Below are 17,622 nucleotides of genomic sequence, written 5' to 3'. Positions count from 1 at the left end.
ACGTGTCAGGTTCTGAAATGAGTCCTTGACTGACACAGATAAAATCCTTTCAGATTAGGCTACTTTCCGTTTTAGGAGATTAAATGTTAGGATATATATATATATATATATATATATATATATATATATATATATATATATATATATATATATATATATATATATATATATATATATATAATTTATATTATATATATATATATATATATATATATATATATATATATATATATATACACATATTATACATATACACACACATACAACTATTACAGAATTTTCTTGAAAATAATTTACTATCCAAATTACTATAATGGTACTACCTAACTTAACTTTATCCAACCTATCCTAACCTAAGGGCATGACAAAAATAACCGGGCTGGTGCAATACTAGCATACATCTCAGGAATTTGCGACCGGATCCTTTTGCGGTAAGAGAGCTACGCCTTAATCCCGATAAAAGTTAATTTCTAAGAAATTTATTGTGATGAGTATGCCAATTATCAGTTGAAATTAGAAGGATGGAACCAAATTGACTGAGGAACAAAGAAATCGACAGGACCAACGAGTAAAATACAGAGAAACGGGAAAAAATTAAGGAAGAGAAAAAAAAAAACATGAAACCGGTATCAAATAATTAACAGGGAATAAGGATTAACCTCCCACGTGTTTTTGGCAGGAAAAAGAAGAATGGATAATAAATAAGAGGAGAGAGAGAGAGAGAGAGAGAGAGAGAGAGAGAGAGAGAGAGAGAGAGAGAGAGTGGGGAGCGGGGGTTGGGGGGAAGGGGGGGCTGGAAACCACATTTTAAAAAGAATAAAAATGTTGAGTCAAAATCCACGAAGACTGACATACGCTCTCGTTCCCTGAGACAATAAAGTACCGCCAGGAAAGATAGGAACATCGTGCCATTGCTCGCAAATATATATAAAAAAACTGACGCTGGAAAACTTTAACGCATAAAGAACGAAAAGAAAAAAAAAGACAACGTAAGCACGCAAAGGGCGACAGATGGAACTTTATCAGGAAAAAAAAACACGCACGAGAATGTCACGAAGTTCTGGATGAAGCTGAAGATTGTTGTGATATATGGTCGAGGCGACAAAGAGGGTTTTTTATATATATATATATATATATATATATATATATATATATATATATATGTATGTATATATATATATATATATATATATATATATATATATATATATATATATGTGTGTGTGTGTGTGTATATATATATATATGTATATACATATATACACACACACACACACACACACACACACACATATATATATATATATATATATATATATATATATATATATATATATATATATATATATATATATGTGTGTGTGTGTTTGTGTGTGAATCTTTAAAAAATTTACTGTACATATAATTGCACACTTTTATACGTGATTACAAATACACATTCATATATATATATATATATATATATATATATATATATATATATATATATATATATATTATATACATATATGTATATATATATAAAAAAAAAATATATATATATATATATATATATATATATATATATATAACCAAATACATAATATTGTAAAGAGAACGAAATGGGATGGCTGACTGAAAAAATACATCTCAGTCACTGTGCTTGAAAGCTGATAAACCGTATTTTAAGGAACAGCTAAGTGACAATGATTGAGGGAGTAAAGAAGAAAGAGGGGAATCCACGTTTTTGATGTGACAGTATTAGCCCGTGATCAAACCACCATGCATCTGTTCGAGGGTTTTTGTATTTTTTTTTATGCTTGTAATCTAGAGATTAGGATTACACTACTAGATTAAAAGAAAAAATAAATTCTGGGAATTTTCAGCAAAACAGAATTTTCTCTGATACTGGAACCCAAGTTTGTGGCCAATAATTTCAGACAAACTAAAACTACAGCAAATGTTTTAATACACAGATTTGCAATTGCTTTTCAAAATTTAGGTTTATTATACGTTCTGCAGAATCGTTTTCCATTTTATATTAGCCTTTTGAACGGGGAAATGAAAGAAAAGAAAATATATACAAATTGCGGAAAACATACAAAACTTTCATTTCAAAACGTTATGAATGGTAACAGAATTTGGCATACATAATTTGTAAATGTTGTAAATAACAAATTTCTCATATTGTGTATTTTCTTTAACAAAAAATAGTTTATCGAACAAACGAAAAAAAAAATAAATACCCATCCTTCCTTGGGCACCTTGCCAAAAAATGTCCGGAAGAATTGAACTGGCACGGCACCTCTGAGATATCGTTGGCATTAAGGGGTTCGAGAAAAATTGATCCGACAAGACAAAGAAAACAAAACGGATACAATGAGAGAGAGACGCAGGTCGTTGTCTGCGAGGTCAGGCGACCGATAACAAGAAAATATGGGCCGTTGAGAGAAAAGGGATCAGATTATCAAGAACACGCGAAGAGAGACAGGCAGAAAAGAGAGAGAGAGAGAGAGAGAGAGAGAGAGAGAGAGAGAGAGAGAGAGAGAGAGAGAGAGAGAGCACGCGAGGAGAGGCAGAAACCAGAGAGAGAGAGAGAGAGAGAGAGAGAGAGAGAGAGAGAGAGAGAGAGAGAGAAACCAGAGAGAGGCAGAGAGAGAGAGAGAGAGAGAGAGAGAGAGAGAGAGAGAGAGAGAGACGCGAAGAGAGACAGACAGAAACCAGAGAGAGAAAGAGACAGCAACCAGAGAGAGAGAGAGAGAGAGAGAGAGAGAGAGAGAGAGAGAAAGTTACTTGATCAATAGAATCTTCATCTCTCAGCAGCCCAGAGCATTAGGTCCAAACTGGGTACATCCCAGAAAAATCGAGAATGCCAAACATTTTGCACATACTTTGAAGCCACCTGAGTAAAAACATACACCCTCCGGAAGTTTTCCTTGTACTCTATCCCCGAGAACTAAAAATCCGAGATGGTCCTCATTACCTATGATCCAAATATAACATTTAAAAATATGAGTTCTAAATTGGAGGCGTCAATGACACCTACGAGTCACGTCACAAGATAATCCTCGTTACTTAAGTAGCACTAAAATGTCACACATTACAATTTTTTTAGGTTCCTGGTATGACAGAGATAAATTCTCACACTGTTTCATCATTCGTGCCTCTTAACACAATGTTTCGTTCACATAAATATGAAATGGGATGTTATTTTATCGTAAGAGAACAAGAATACACGAGTTTCAGACAGATATATGATGAAGAGAGTCCTTAAACAAAATCACAAAAAAAGAAAATGTCATGAAAAACCAAATCACTACAGGTGAGAGTTATGACTATCATTATTAACAAAGGAGAAAGTGATTACTCTTAAAATAAACAAAAGGGATATTCATTAAGAACAAAATCACTAAATGGAGGAGCCATTACATTTAATTCTCCAAGGCCAAGAATTTATATACTCAGAATCATGTATGGAGAGACTTTTACTTAAAATCGTAAAAGATGAGAGCCACTATTCTCAAATATCAATAATAAGGAGAGTCGTTGTACGTATAGTATTTAAAGAGAGGGTTTTTTTTTCTAATACAAAATCACTAAAGGGAAAACAGAACAATTCACTGCCGTATCACTAACATGGAGTGTAACAAACAGATAACATTAAGAGAGAGAGTCATTAAACACAAGAGTCACCGTAATCTACAGTAAATCAGTAAGAGCGGAATTCCTTACTAGAGAGTGGATTCACTAGGCACAAACACATCAGTGTGGGGTTGGGGGGGGGAGGCCATAACGAAGAAAATACTAACAGGGAGTGTCAAACATAAAATTGCCAACGGATAGTTACATTTTACTCCACTCCCTTAAGGGGAATGTAATTCCCCTATAAATCACTTAAGGGGAAAGTCACCAAAAATAGCTAAACATAAAATCACTAAAAGGGCGACTTATCACACACAAAATCACTATAGTGGAAAGCTATTACTTAAGAAATCGTCGAGTAATAGTCACTACGCTCTAAATGAATAAAGGAAAGAGTAATTAAACAAAATGATAATGAAGAAAGCAATTAATCAGACACATAGTCATTAGAGGGGATGTAAATTCAAAACTCAAAAGGGGAGTCATTAAAATGCGCCGAAGTTTCTTCGGCGCAATCGAGTTTTCTGTACAGCCCCTACAGCGTATAATCGAGGACACCGAAAATATTTCTATCTTTCGGTGGTCTCGGTATAATGCCGTATGAGCTTCAGTCCATGAAACTTTAACCACGGCCCGGTGGTGGCCTATCCTATAGCGCTGCCAGAAGCACGATCATGGCTAACTTTAACCTTACATAAAATAAATATTCTGAGGCTAGAGGGCTGCAATTTGGCATATTTGATGATTGGAGGGTGGATGATAAACATACCAATTTGCAGCCCTCTAGCCTCAGTAGCTTTTAAGACCAGAGGGCAATGAGAAAAAGTGCGGATAGAAAAAATTGCTGACAGAATAAAGTGCGGACGGACAGACAAAGCCGGCACAATAGTTTTCTTTTACAGAAAACTATAAATCTACTAACCTAGAAATTTATTAAAGTAAGCTACAAATGGGAAAAGGTATAATACTCGAAGCTGTTAATGGGAGGGTCCATTACAATCAAAGTAAAAAAATAGAGTTAAATTCTGAATCATTAAATGTAAACTATGAAAACAAAATAATTAAAGTCAACTAAGGGGAAAAGCATTAATACCAATGCAGAGAATAGACTTTGCCTGTAACATCACTGAAAAACGAGCCTACATTACCCATCAGTGAAGAAAGAAAATAAACACTTTGTTTTCGTCAGAGAGAGGTGCATCCCTAATACCCACCAGTGAAACTTTAGCGCCACCCCTAACTACAAGCAAATGTTCGCCATCACTGTGGGATATGGTAATGAAAGGAAGATTGCCTATTGTTCAAAGTCCTCAACGAAAAGAAATTATTGTTAATTATTGGTGAAGCCATTAAAACAACCTTTAATAAATAAAACGAGCTGAAGAATATTTAGAAGACTTTTTCTCACCGATACAAAACCCACAACTGTAACGGAGGAAATCAGAATCTATGAAGATATATATGGATATATTAATTTCAGGAAAACCTTGCTCGTTACCCTAATATTTTCTCTCCGTTTGTACGTTGCATGAAAGCAAAACATGAAACCATTCCATTCCATGTGTGGTTTTAAATATGCATCACAACATATCTTGTATTCGCTTGACATCTTCGCCAAATCTTTGGCTTAAAGCACTTTGCTGTCTCTGGTCCCAGTGAAACCCCTCCGAAGCATCTTGCCCCCAGATAATTGCGGGTTCCTTCGAAAAATCTGGCAGCCCAAAATTTCTGTGACCGGCTAAGGAGGGAGTGCTACATCACAAGCGTAGCTGGAACTAATGACAAGAGATTGCGTATCAACAGAAATTAATTCATTCTTACACCGCTAAAGAAACAATGTTTATCAGGCAAGTATTCAGGCGCACTCGGTATTGCGCTGAAGATGCTTATCATTATGGCACTCGTAAATCAAGGCATAATCTTAATTGGCAAGGACATATCTCAGCTAATGAAAATGTTCTTCAGCTTTATAGATGGTATATCATGTTCTGCAGTGTTTCTTTTGGTTCTGGCCAACGCACTTAAGATTTTAAAATGAAGATGTGTTCCTGTTCCCCCCGGTGATAAATACAGTTTGCAATCGTGGGTGATGGGCCATGAATGAAAGACGATCCCTGAAAACGGCAGAAATTAATGATCGAGAGACAAGCTGGTCGAGTATGAGAAAAAATTATGAAAGAACTAAATCACAAATGGGTTATTTAAAAGAAGTTCCAGATTTTAAGATCTAGCCAAATATATTTTGCAAAAAATCTTTTGCATCCAGAACTTCCATGAATGAAAGACGATCCCTGAAAATGGCAGAAATTAATGATCGAGAGACAAGCTGGTCGAGTATGAGAAAAAATGATGAAAGAACTAAATCACAAATGGGTTATTTAATTCTATTAAAAAACAGAAGGCCCACCGAAGTTCCAGATTTTAAGATCTAGCTATTTAAAAATAGCAAATATATTTTGCAAATAAATCTCCTGCATCCAGAACTTCCAAACTTCCTTTTTTTTTTTTTTAAATTTGACCTTAATTGCACTGGAATTTACATAATATCTCGTGTCTTACTCAGTCACTGTTTTGAAGATTCGAGCATCCACCGAAGTAAAAGTAATTTCACAATACTCTGAGATACGTCCTTATCAAAGACAATGGATCAGATAAAAAGAAATAAGAGAAATTAAAACATGGACTGCGCTATTGCCTGGGTGTTAGTAGCGGGTTAATTAACGGCACCAGGAGTTATCTTTGCCTTATTAGAAGATCATTACAATATATTTCTTGGCAATATTTTTTACCCAGTATTTAGTTTCTCTTCTGTAATTTAGATAGGATCTCGCCTCACCTATTGCCCTTGACCCTAATGTGAACTACTGTATAAATACATTCATTATAATAATGAGACTTCTGATGGAGTGCTGGAAAACAACTTACTTTACGTTCTTTTCTTTCATTATATTGTTTCATTTACTGATCAAATATAGCTTCATTACTTTTCAGTATCCTCCATAGTATGGGTATTATGATGAACAGAAAATTCTCTCTCTCTCTCTCTCTCTCTCTCTCTCTCTCTCTCTCTCTCTCTCTCTCTCTCTCTCTCTCTTCTATGAATGATTATTCCTTTCTAAATGTTTACTAGCAAATACTGTTTCTAAGTAAGATGTCAACTTCAGCATCACAAGCAATAATTCATGGAATTTTGATAATTGACTTGAAGCAGTGACAAATTCAACCAAAGCAATAGACGAGAAGAGTTAATTTAATAACAGATTTTTAATCTGAATAAGGCTTAGTACAATGATCCCTAAAATAATCCACATTTTTCAAAGTTGTGGAATTAAAGGAGAATATTGTAATATTCGGTATATCTCCCTTTTATATTCTTATAGCCTAATAAATTGGCTATAGTTTTTTTTACGCTGTATTAAAATCAGTAGCCATGAACAACCTATAACATTGTCATGAGCGTTTTGTTGGAAACGCTTCTACAAAAATTTTATGTAGGTGACCTGAAAAATTAGGTACATTAACTTGAAATTCATAGGAAATTTAAATAAAAAAATGTATTACACTTCCAATTCAAGAAAGTAATAAATGGTTTATTCAGTTAACTCCCGCATAAGCAACGAAATGTGAAGTATCAGACGAAGAAATCTGAATGTGTATAAATAATAGATATGAATAATAAATATAATGGCGATGATTCCCAGAGGCAATTTCAAGGATGTGACCATAAATTTCAAGGACCCATATTTCTCCAGTGGATCTCTCACTCCTCTGAAATGCTGGTATAATGATTCTCACGAGCGCTGAAGACATCAATGAATGAGAAACATTACCCCGTGCCATTTTCGAAAAAAGCCACGTTGCCCTAAAATGGAAGACTGCAGTATCTGCAAAAATACAAAACTGAGAAAAATGGTAGATATTGCAGTTTTCCCTTGCCTTGCTACTGATTTTGCAAATATTGCAAATGGGATCCCCTAAATAAAGCATTGAAGAATCATTCTGAAACTGCAGTAACTTGTGTATTAGTGTTTCACGAGCCCAATAGGTGGCATATCTCGATTTCGAAAATTTTGCAGATACTGCGGTTTTCCATTTAAGGGCAGCATGACAGTTAAATTCAACAGTCATCTGGTTAAATATATATGTATATATATTTTTTTCGTGATAAAGGCTATGATTAAATCGCGGCTGTTACATGAATTTTAAGACTGAAATCATGTATTAGATGTATACAAAGCCAATGAAAATAATCTTGGGAAAAGAAAGAACTAAATAGAATTATTAGAATCTTATCTTGGAGAGTTGAAAACTTTTTATTTCTTTTGACCAAAAGATGTGAAACTTGAAACATTAACTTATATGGAAATTTGATATAACAAAATAATGTATGTATGTATGTATGTATGTATGTATGTATGTATGTATGTATGTATGTATGTATGTATGTATGTATGTATGTATGTACGTATGTAAGTATGTATGTATGCAAAAGAAAAACTTTCTAGTCCAGTTGTCTCGCCACATGCAATATTATTTATTTTTCTCAGAGGCATTTAAATAAATAAATAAACAAGTAGATAAACAAATCACTAAATAAATGAACGTGAGAATGAATAAATAAATGAGTAAATATAACTAATTCATCGAGAAATTAATTAGCCAATATTTTTAATTCAACAATTGTAACAACAAAAGTTCAATGAATGAAATGATACGGATAATACAATTTTCCCAATTATGAATCATGGCATGCAACCGTAAAAAAAAAAAAATTATATGATTAAAAAAATAAAACGCTAAACACGAAATGCTGAAGGCATATCCCTTTCAAAGAAAGTCCATGCAACCCCACGTGTGTCCGAACATGCAGTCATGATATTAAGGCCATACACAAACGGACTACGGCATACACACGCGGAATTCTGCAGACACGCAATGCCCGCATACCCACATGAAGACGGCGCGGTCTGCTCTCCGAACCACAAAAAAATTACAGCTCGTAAACTTGTGACCCCGTGCAACTCGGCAAAAGGTTTTTAGTTCATTGGTTTCACCAAAGATTTCTCTGGTTACATTCCATCACGTGGTTTACTTTGCCCATACACTTAAGGCCAGTTTTTCCTCTCCATTTCTTCCCCCTTTCAAATTGTGAAGCGTTCATTGAGATGCTATGGATGTTGTTGACTCTGCTCTGATGATTATTATTATTATTATTATTATTATTATTATTATTATTATTATTATTATTATTATTATGTATTCGACTGGCAGTTCGCCCAAGGTCAATTATTATCTGGGAATCTTATAACCGTTCCAAAAAAAAAAAAATCATGAAGAAATATTCTATCATTTATCAATCCACCACTTAAAAACAGTCTCATCTTCATTAGAACTCATCCAAACACACATTACAATTAATAAATAAAATCTACAGTTTTTAAAATCCAATACTGACGAGTGGAATGGATGTCCTAAAGGAAAAACCACCTGATCTCGGGATAAAGCATCTCTAATTAAAAGGAAGAGATCTGGGGTAAACGTCAATGGAAATACGAATTGTCGTACTTAAAAAATTTTTAAATTACACAGTAAATTAAAATAATTCAGAAACTGAGAGTTTATTTATATATATATATATATATATATATATATATATATATATATATATATATATATATATATATATATATATATATATATACATATATATGTATGTATGTATGTATGTATATATATATATACATATATATGTATGTGTATGTATGTATACAAAATCTCCTGGGAATAAGCTCCATCCATCTGGGCACGAAGGCCACAATACAATAAATTTCATGGACTTGAAAAGTAAATCTTCGTAAGCGCCAGCCATCGCAATACATACAAGTGCGGCAGGCATCACGATCTCCCCAAGACGACCGAATTAAAAATAACAAGAGAACTTCTCACATCCATAAAAGCATAAGAATGATAAGAGAAAAGAAAACACTGAAAAAAAAAAGATTATCAGAGAAAGAAAAATAAACGAGAAAGTGCTTGCGCTGAGACTTGACTCAGTTCATCTCCAGAGCAAATATTATTTTCTCCCCGGCCTGACTCTCCCCCGGTTTAATTAGAGAAATAAATTCGTGCCTTCATTAGACTCAAAGGAGGTTAATGAAGCAAGTCTTGGAGGAAGGTCACTCGATTTCTTCACTGGTAAAGGATATCAGCTTCTGTGTTGCTACTGTGGGTGATGCTGCAGCAGTCTAATCAGAGAGATTTGTGTGGCTCTCGTATTTGTTTTGGCTCAATTACCTGATAAGTTTGAGAGTAAAAGTAAATGACTGGGTTTGTTTACTGCATTTTTTTTCTAGACAAGGCACGGCGGGATGTTTGGTTAATGTTTAATGTAGAATGTAGTAAAATTATTAAGATCTCCTGATGAAAGTGACACTTTAGTAAAATGTGTAGAAGGGAAAGGGGCTAATTTTGGTATAAATGTAAGCGTAAGCATTTTATTCATGCACACTCAATATTTCTTTAGATGAAATGACGTAAGCAGTTTGAGAAAAGACAGATATGTAAGAGAGGTAATTTTTTAAGCTAAGACCACGTTATGAATGAATCTTCAAATCGTCAATATTTCCAATCAAAACTAGTGTTGACTTGTGATAGCTGGAAGTAGACGTACAGTAATTATTATTGTTAGTTCAAGTTTTAGTATAATACAAATTTAGGAATATAGTAACAGAGGTAGAATTCCGGAATTATGGAAAATGGAGCAATGGATGTACACTTGAGTGATGAATAACAAGTGTGCATTTTTCGCCTTCATACGCATACACACACACATATATATATATATATATATATATATATATATATATATATATATATATATATATATATATATATATATATATATATATATGATGTACATATGTGAGTATAAAGATAGATAGACTGATAGATGAACAGAAGACGAAAAATGCACAATCTAAATCAAAGGAAAAACAAGACAGAGCTTTATTTCAGGCATAAGAACATCCTAGAATCTCTCTACCTGATGGTGTACATATACCCAATACTGAATTAAGACCCTATTATTAATAAGCTTATGAAAAAATATATACTTAAAATTAAAAGAGCAGTCTTCCGTCTGGAAAGTAATGAGTGAATTCATACAAAAAAAATGGAATATTATCGATGTCGATAAAGTTTAATAGGCACGTACTTCATTACAAAAAGAAAATTCCTTTCAAGAATTTCAGTATAAAGTTTCGAGCATAAATTTCTCTTAACAATGAAGATGATTATTAAATGAATATTAACAGGTCTTAATGACATTCCTCCGGCGAGTTTTCTCGTTAATTAAGGCGTGTTAACGAACTAGCAAATGGACCAGCATGAAATTCCGCCCATTTTGGCTACCAAGGAAAAAATCGCCAGCTCACTCCGCTAATTGCGCGATTAGACACTCGCTCCGTCTCTAAACACGTGAATTTTATCCTTCTTGTCGACTCAGTGTTTAAGAATCGGCGGTAACTGATTAAATTCGTAAATTTTTCGAACTACGTAAGATTTTTTTTTTCCAAAGTGATACTTGTCTTCAGTAGTATGGTTTGCTTATCACTTAGGAAGATAAGTTGAAACGATGTTTTTGTTCATACAAAGTCTATTTATATGAGAGTAAAGCAAGTTATACCAAAAAGGACTCTTTATAATTGTTCTGCCAGTAATTATATATATATATATATATATATATATATATATATATATATATATATATATATATATATATATATATATATATATATATATACAATACACACACACACACACACACACACACACATATATATATATATATATATATATATATATATATATATATATATATATATATATATATACGGACATGAACACACAGGACCGTATTTCACAGAAATTTTCAGACTCACAACGGGACCGAACCCCAGTCTTTAGCAATAAAAATTGTGCTACATTAATTTTGAGACTTTAGAGCCCTAATGTTTATTTAGCATATTTGTTACCCAAAATGTAGATTTTGTATCTTTAGATGCTTTTAGAAAATACAGTAAGAGATACTGTTTACTGACACTGGAGATCGTTTCCTTATCAACGGACATTAAGTATCATCATTTTTTTTTTCTAGAAATACTGAACCGTCCTACCTACGATTTCACTGGAGAATAAAACTAAGAAGATTTAGATTATTTTGTAGTTCCTCTCTTACAGCACTGGTTCTAAGAGACTATATTCCACTAATATCAAATTCCTTCCTCCGTGCAGACGTGGGTGAATGACTCAGCTTACCTACTTTACAAACTTAAACGTGATTAGTTACGGAGATAAACGCTTTATTCTCGTACATTCTTCACAAACTGGGAAACCTAATTCCAGCACATAATATTTCAGTTAGGCATGATTCAAAAAAAAAAAAAAAAAAAAAATGTATATATATATATATATATATATATATATATATATATATATATATATATATATATATATACATATACATACATACATACGTACATACAATACATATATAAAAGGTTTTAAACGGTAAATTTGTTCTATTCTTAGAAATACGAGGTGTGTCTATTAAATAACGAGACTGATTAAATGACTCACCTTTATTTATATGTATTAAAAATTTAATGCTTGTTCCCTTCAATATATATATAAACCCCATTTGCACTAATACATTGCTGCAGTCTTCTTTTCCACTGCTCTTTTATCTTTTATCTTCTATCTTTTATCTTTATCTTTTCCCAAAAAGTTAAATCAGTGCTTAAAGGGACAAGTTTTGGGTCAGTTGATGCTGTAAAGAAGAAAACGGTGGATTTGTTGACTCAGCTGACAGAAATAGATTTCCTCCATGTTTTCGACCAGTCGAAAGGAAGACAACAGCAATGTATTAGTGCCAATGGGGAGTATATTGAAGGGGACGGGCATTAAATTTGTAATGTATATAAATAAAGGTGGGTTATTTAATCAGTCTAGTTCTTTAATAGACACGCCTTGTATTTCTTATTTAATGGTTTAAGAAAAGTGGATAGTTGGAGAAAATTTTCGCATTTTTTCATTTATCTCGATAAAACACTTGATATAAATACTGATATGTTGAAGACAGAATGACAATACAGAATTGCCTTTCATTATATTCGTTCAAGAATTTGAATAAAGAAAAAGAAACTATTTAGGTTGGAATGTGAGCAGCCCATGAGTATTTATATATTATTAAAATAATTAAATGCATGTTTCTGACATACGTATTGAATTCACCCAGATATAAACGCGCAACGCTTGCACATAGTTTACAGTATACCGCTATTCTCTCTCTCTCTCTCTCTCTCTCTCTCTCCCTCCTCTTAGTCCAAGTGACTTAACCTCTCTCTCTCTCTCTCTCTCTCTCTCTCTCTCTCTCCTACTCTCTATCTCTTCCTCTTCGTCCGAGTGACTTCATTTAAAATACGAAAATACACTATAACCTCTCTCTCTCTCTCTCTCTCTCTCTCTCTCTCCTTCCTCTTCGTCCGAGTGACTTCACCTAAGCTTATTAATAAAGATATTATCTATATTAACGCCAATCCTTAACCCTCCACCGGGCAAACTTCCATCCATGTCACCGACGGTTCAGATACGATGTTCCTTCGTAGAGCAAATTGATGTGTCTCATCAGAATAATGTTTGATACATCAAACCTCATGAATATGGATTCACTCACATCACGCGTCAATAGCCCCGAATCCCTCAACGTTGGCGCAGCCGAGGGCTCCTTGGTTGCAACATAAATTACAGATATGTTTTTAATTGCATAGGAATGCGGCCGAGCTCAGGTGGATTCGTAATGTGGTCCGTTTTTAATGAAGGTACAATTGCGAGGTTATTCAGGGCGTTCAACTGCATACCAAGGGTGTAGCATTAATTTCTTCGCGCAGCATTTTGTTTCTGTAATGTTTTATTTGTAGATTAGCTATGCAATATCTTCTTAATAAAAATACGGAGAAGATGTTGCATAGGTAATCACAAATAAAACGTTACGGAGAAAATGATTACCTATGCAAAATATTTTTAATAAAAATATGGAGATGTTGCATAGGTAATAACAAATAAAACGTTACGGAGAAAATGATCACCTATGAAATATCTTCTTAATAAAAATATGAAGATGTTGCATAGGTAATAACAAATAAAATGTTACGGAGAAAATGATTACCTATGCAATATCTTCTTAATAAAAATATGGAGAAGATGTTGCATAGGTAATCACAAATAGAACGTTACGGAGAAATGATTACCTATGCAATATCTTCTTAATAAAATATGGAGAAGATGTTGCATAGGTTAACAAATAAAACGTTCCGGAAAAAATATTTTATTTGTGATTACCTATGCAATTCTTCTTCATAAAAATATGAAGAATTTGCATAGGTAATCACAAATAAAACGTTACGGAGAAAATATTTTATTTGTGATTACCTATGCAATATCTACGCCCCACAGAAATGTGAAGAAGATATTGCATAGGTAATGTCAAATAAAAAGTTCCGGAGAAAATGCTTTATTTGTGATTACTTATGCAATATCTCCTTCATAAAAATATGGAGAAAATATTGCAAACGTAATCACAAATAAAACATTACGGAGAAAATGTGATTGCTTATGATCTACGCCCCATAAAAGTATGAAGAAGATATTTTACATAAATAGTCACAAAACATCTTCACCGTAATGTTTTATTTGTGATTACCAATGCAATATTTTCTCCATATTTTTATGGAGAAGATATTGCATAGGTAATCACAAATAGAATATTTTCTAGGTAACGTTTTTTTGTAATTACCTCTGCAATATTTTCTCCATATTTAACGAAGAAGATATTGCATAGGTAATCACAAATAAAATGTTTTCTCCTTAATGTTTTATTTGCGATTTTTTATCGGGCGCAGATGTGATAACTATGTCTTCACGAAAACATTTTTTGATATAATCTGATTAATCACCTCCAGCATAAATATTTAGCACAGTGACTCGGTAGCTTTGGCGCTGCTCCTAAATGTTAAATCCCTTCCGTGGTGAATTACATTTATAGTTTCCAAAAAAGGTAACGCAATTGTACGTTTGCTCTAATAGGCTGTGCTTCGGTAATTCCAGTAATGTGCGCTTTTAAACTGTTTATTCTTTATTATCAGAGAATTTATTTATTTTCTTTTTTGACCGAGTCATTTTTAGCATATTTTTTCCCTCTCTTTTGAAGTCCATTTCGAAGAATAATACAAAATATTGCACAGTTTAAATGTCAACTTAAACCATTTAGACTGATAAAAAATGAAATCAAAACACGGTCAAAACCCCTTCTTCAAACTCAAGCGAAGCTGCAAATACAAAACAGAACATTGCACTATTTTTAGTTTTCTGTAAAAGACAACTATCGTGCCGGCTTTGTCTGTCCGTCCGCACTTTTTTCTGTCCGCACTTTTTCTCTCCGCCCTCAGATCTTAAAAGCTACAGAGGCTAGAGGGCTGCAAATTGGTATATTGATCACCCACCCTCCAATCATAAAACACAACAAATTACAGCCCTCTAGTCTCAGTAGTTTTTATTTTATTTAAGGTTAAAGTTAGCCATAATCGTGCGTCTGGCACAACAAATTACAGCCCTCTAGTCTCAGTAGTTTTTATTTTATTTAAGGTTAAAGTTAGCCATAATCGTGCGTCTGGCAACGATATAGGATAGGCCACCACCGGGCCGTGGTTAAAGCTTCATGGTCCGCGGCTCATACAGCATTATACCGAGACCACAGAAAGACAGATCTGTTTTCGGTAGTCTTGATTATACACTGTACAGAAAAGTCGATTGCGCCCAAGAAACTTCTTCACATTTTTTTATCTGTTTTAATTGCAAATATACTTTTACAGGAATCTTTAATAATGAACGACCAAACACATAATGATGGTGACCAAGAATAAATCGGGCGCGGCTCCGCAAGGAGTTGAATGCACTTACTTTCCATTCGTTAATTCCTTATTAAGGCCAGTAATTACGGCAATTACAGCGTCGCCTTTGATCTCGGAATCGCTGATGTCGCAACTGCAACCTCGGACAGAGTGAGATATGGTCTCGCCTTAAAAAGTCCTCTGGGGTCACGTTATAAAAAAAATGATAATAAATTGACCTGTAAAGAAGATGAGCGCAAAATGTAAACTCAGCGAGATAAAAGTCTGAAATCTAAATAGGCAATCGTGAGATGATGGGAACGTGTGATGACCGAAAAATTGGGGCAGGGTGAGATATGGCCCAGAAGGCATCGTGAGCTGACGAGGGTACGTGATGAACAAAAATTATGCCGATGGCTGCGTTACAATTACGGTGGGACGCGGCCAACTTCGGGTGAGGATGACGATGTAGCTTCAGAATATATTACGAGTATAACTGGAGACACGCACGCACGTACATAAATCTCTTTCGTACACAATAAAGACTCCGCCCTTTTTGTTTGGACACATACACGCACACCGATCTACACATACACACACACACAAGCGTACACGCACACACACACACACACACACACGTCCTCTGAATAAAGATGTCCTGGCTGTCTTCCCGTCCACGCCCAAATCTGTCTATTTAGGACACATGGATGGTTCCTGCCCTAATGTAAGCTTTGTGTTCTCGTCCCTAAAGAGCCTTCCTCTTTTTTTTTTTTCTCGGGATCAACACGAAGCGCAACCCAATGGCCTTTCCTTGTTGAGGCCTAAACACAACCGGAGAAGAAATAAACTAATGAAAAAAGAGAAATATTAAGTTTGTCATAGTGTTCACATTAGGGATATACGTTCTGACAACACATGTCTATAAATCATAATGAATTAAGGAACTGAATTATTTAATTTAGTTAAATAAATTTACTGAAAACTATTTTTTTAAACCTACACCGTTATTTTCTGAAAGAAATAAAGTTTCTCACCCATATTGCTCATGGATTACTAAAACTCCATAATCATCTTCAAGGGAGTATTTATTTATATAACAATGACATGCAGCTCAGTTGGTCATAGAGTAATTGTATACAATGATTTATTCACTTATATCAGCTATTTGGCATTTCGTACGGCGCTAACCACAAAATAAAACAAGTAAAAATGCGCCGAAGCTTCTTCAGCGCGATCGGGTTTCTGCACATCGTATAATCAAGGCCACCGAAAACATATCTATCTTTCGGTGGTCTCGGTATAATGTTGTTTGAGCCGCGGCCCAAGAAACTTTAATCACTGCCCGGTGGTGGCTTACCCTATAATGTTGCCAGAAACACAATTATAGCTAACTTTAACCTTAAATAAAATAAAAACTATTGAGGCTATGGGCTGCAATTTGGTATGTTTGATGATTGGAAGGTGGATGATCAACATACCAATTTGCAGTCCTCTAGTCTCAGTAGTTTTTAAAATCTGAGGGCGGACAGAAAAAAGTGCGGACGGACAGACAAAGCCGGCACAATAGTTTTCTTTTCAGACAACTAAAAGGGGTTAAGACGTTGCAATAGATTGGAAACCATTTGTTAGGGACAGACTCGAGCTCCATCCCGGGAAGAGGTTAAATTTATTTTAATAACCTCTCCTGAAAAACCAATTAGCGCCTTATCAACGAAGGGATGTATTACGTAACAGATAATTATTGGAATGGGGTGGATCACATTCAGAGCATTGACGAGCTATCATCTTCATTTCAAAATGACTCCTGAAACCGCCACATCTAAGAAGAAAAGGGAAGGAGTCATTCATACATACATACATATATATGTATAATATATATATATATATATATATATATATATATATATATATATATATATATACTATATATATATATACATACACATATACATATATATTGTACGGATACTTGATAATGTGGACTGTTTGTCCAAGAAATTGTAACTATTTGAATAAAAACTCCATTAGATACCATCCAGTTTGAATGAGATCCTTT

This window comes from Macrobrachium rosenbergii, chromosome 24, assembly GCF_040412425.1.
Source record: "Macrobrachium rosenbergii isolate ZJJX-2024 chromosome 24, ASM4041242v1, whole genome shotgun sequence".
Taxonomy (NCBI): domain Eukaryota; kingdom Metazoa; phylum Arthropoda; class Malacostraca; order Decapoda; family Palaemonidae; genus Macrobrachium; species Macrobrachium rosenbergii.
The sequence above is the reverse complement of the archived record's forward strand: the minus strand, read 5'-3'. Positions refer to the sequence as shown.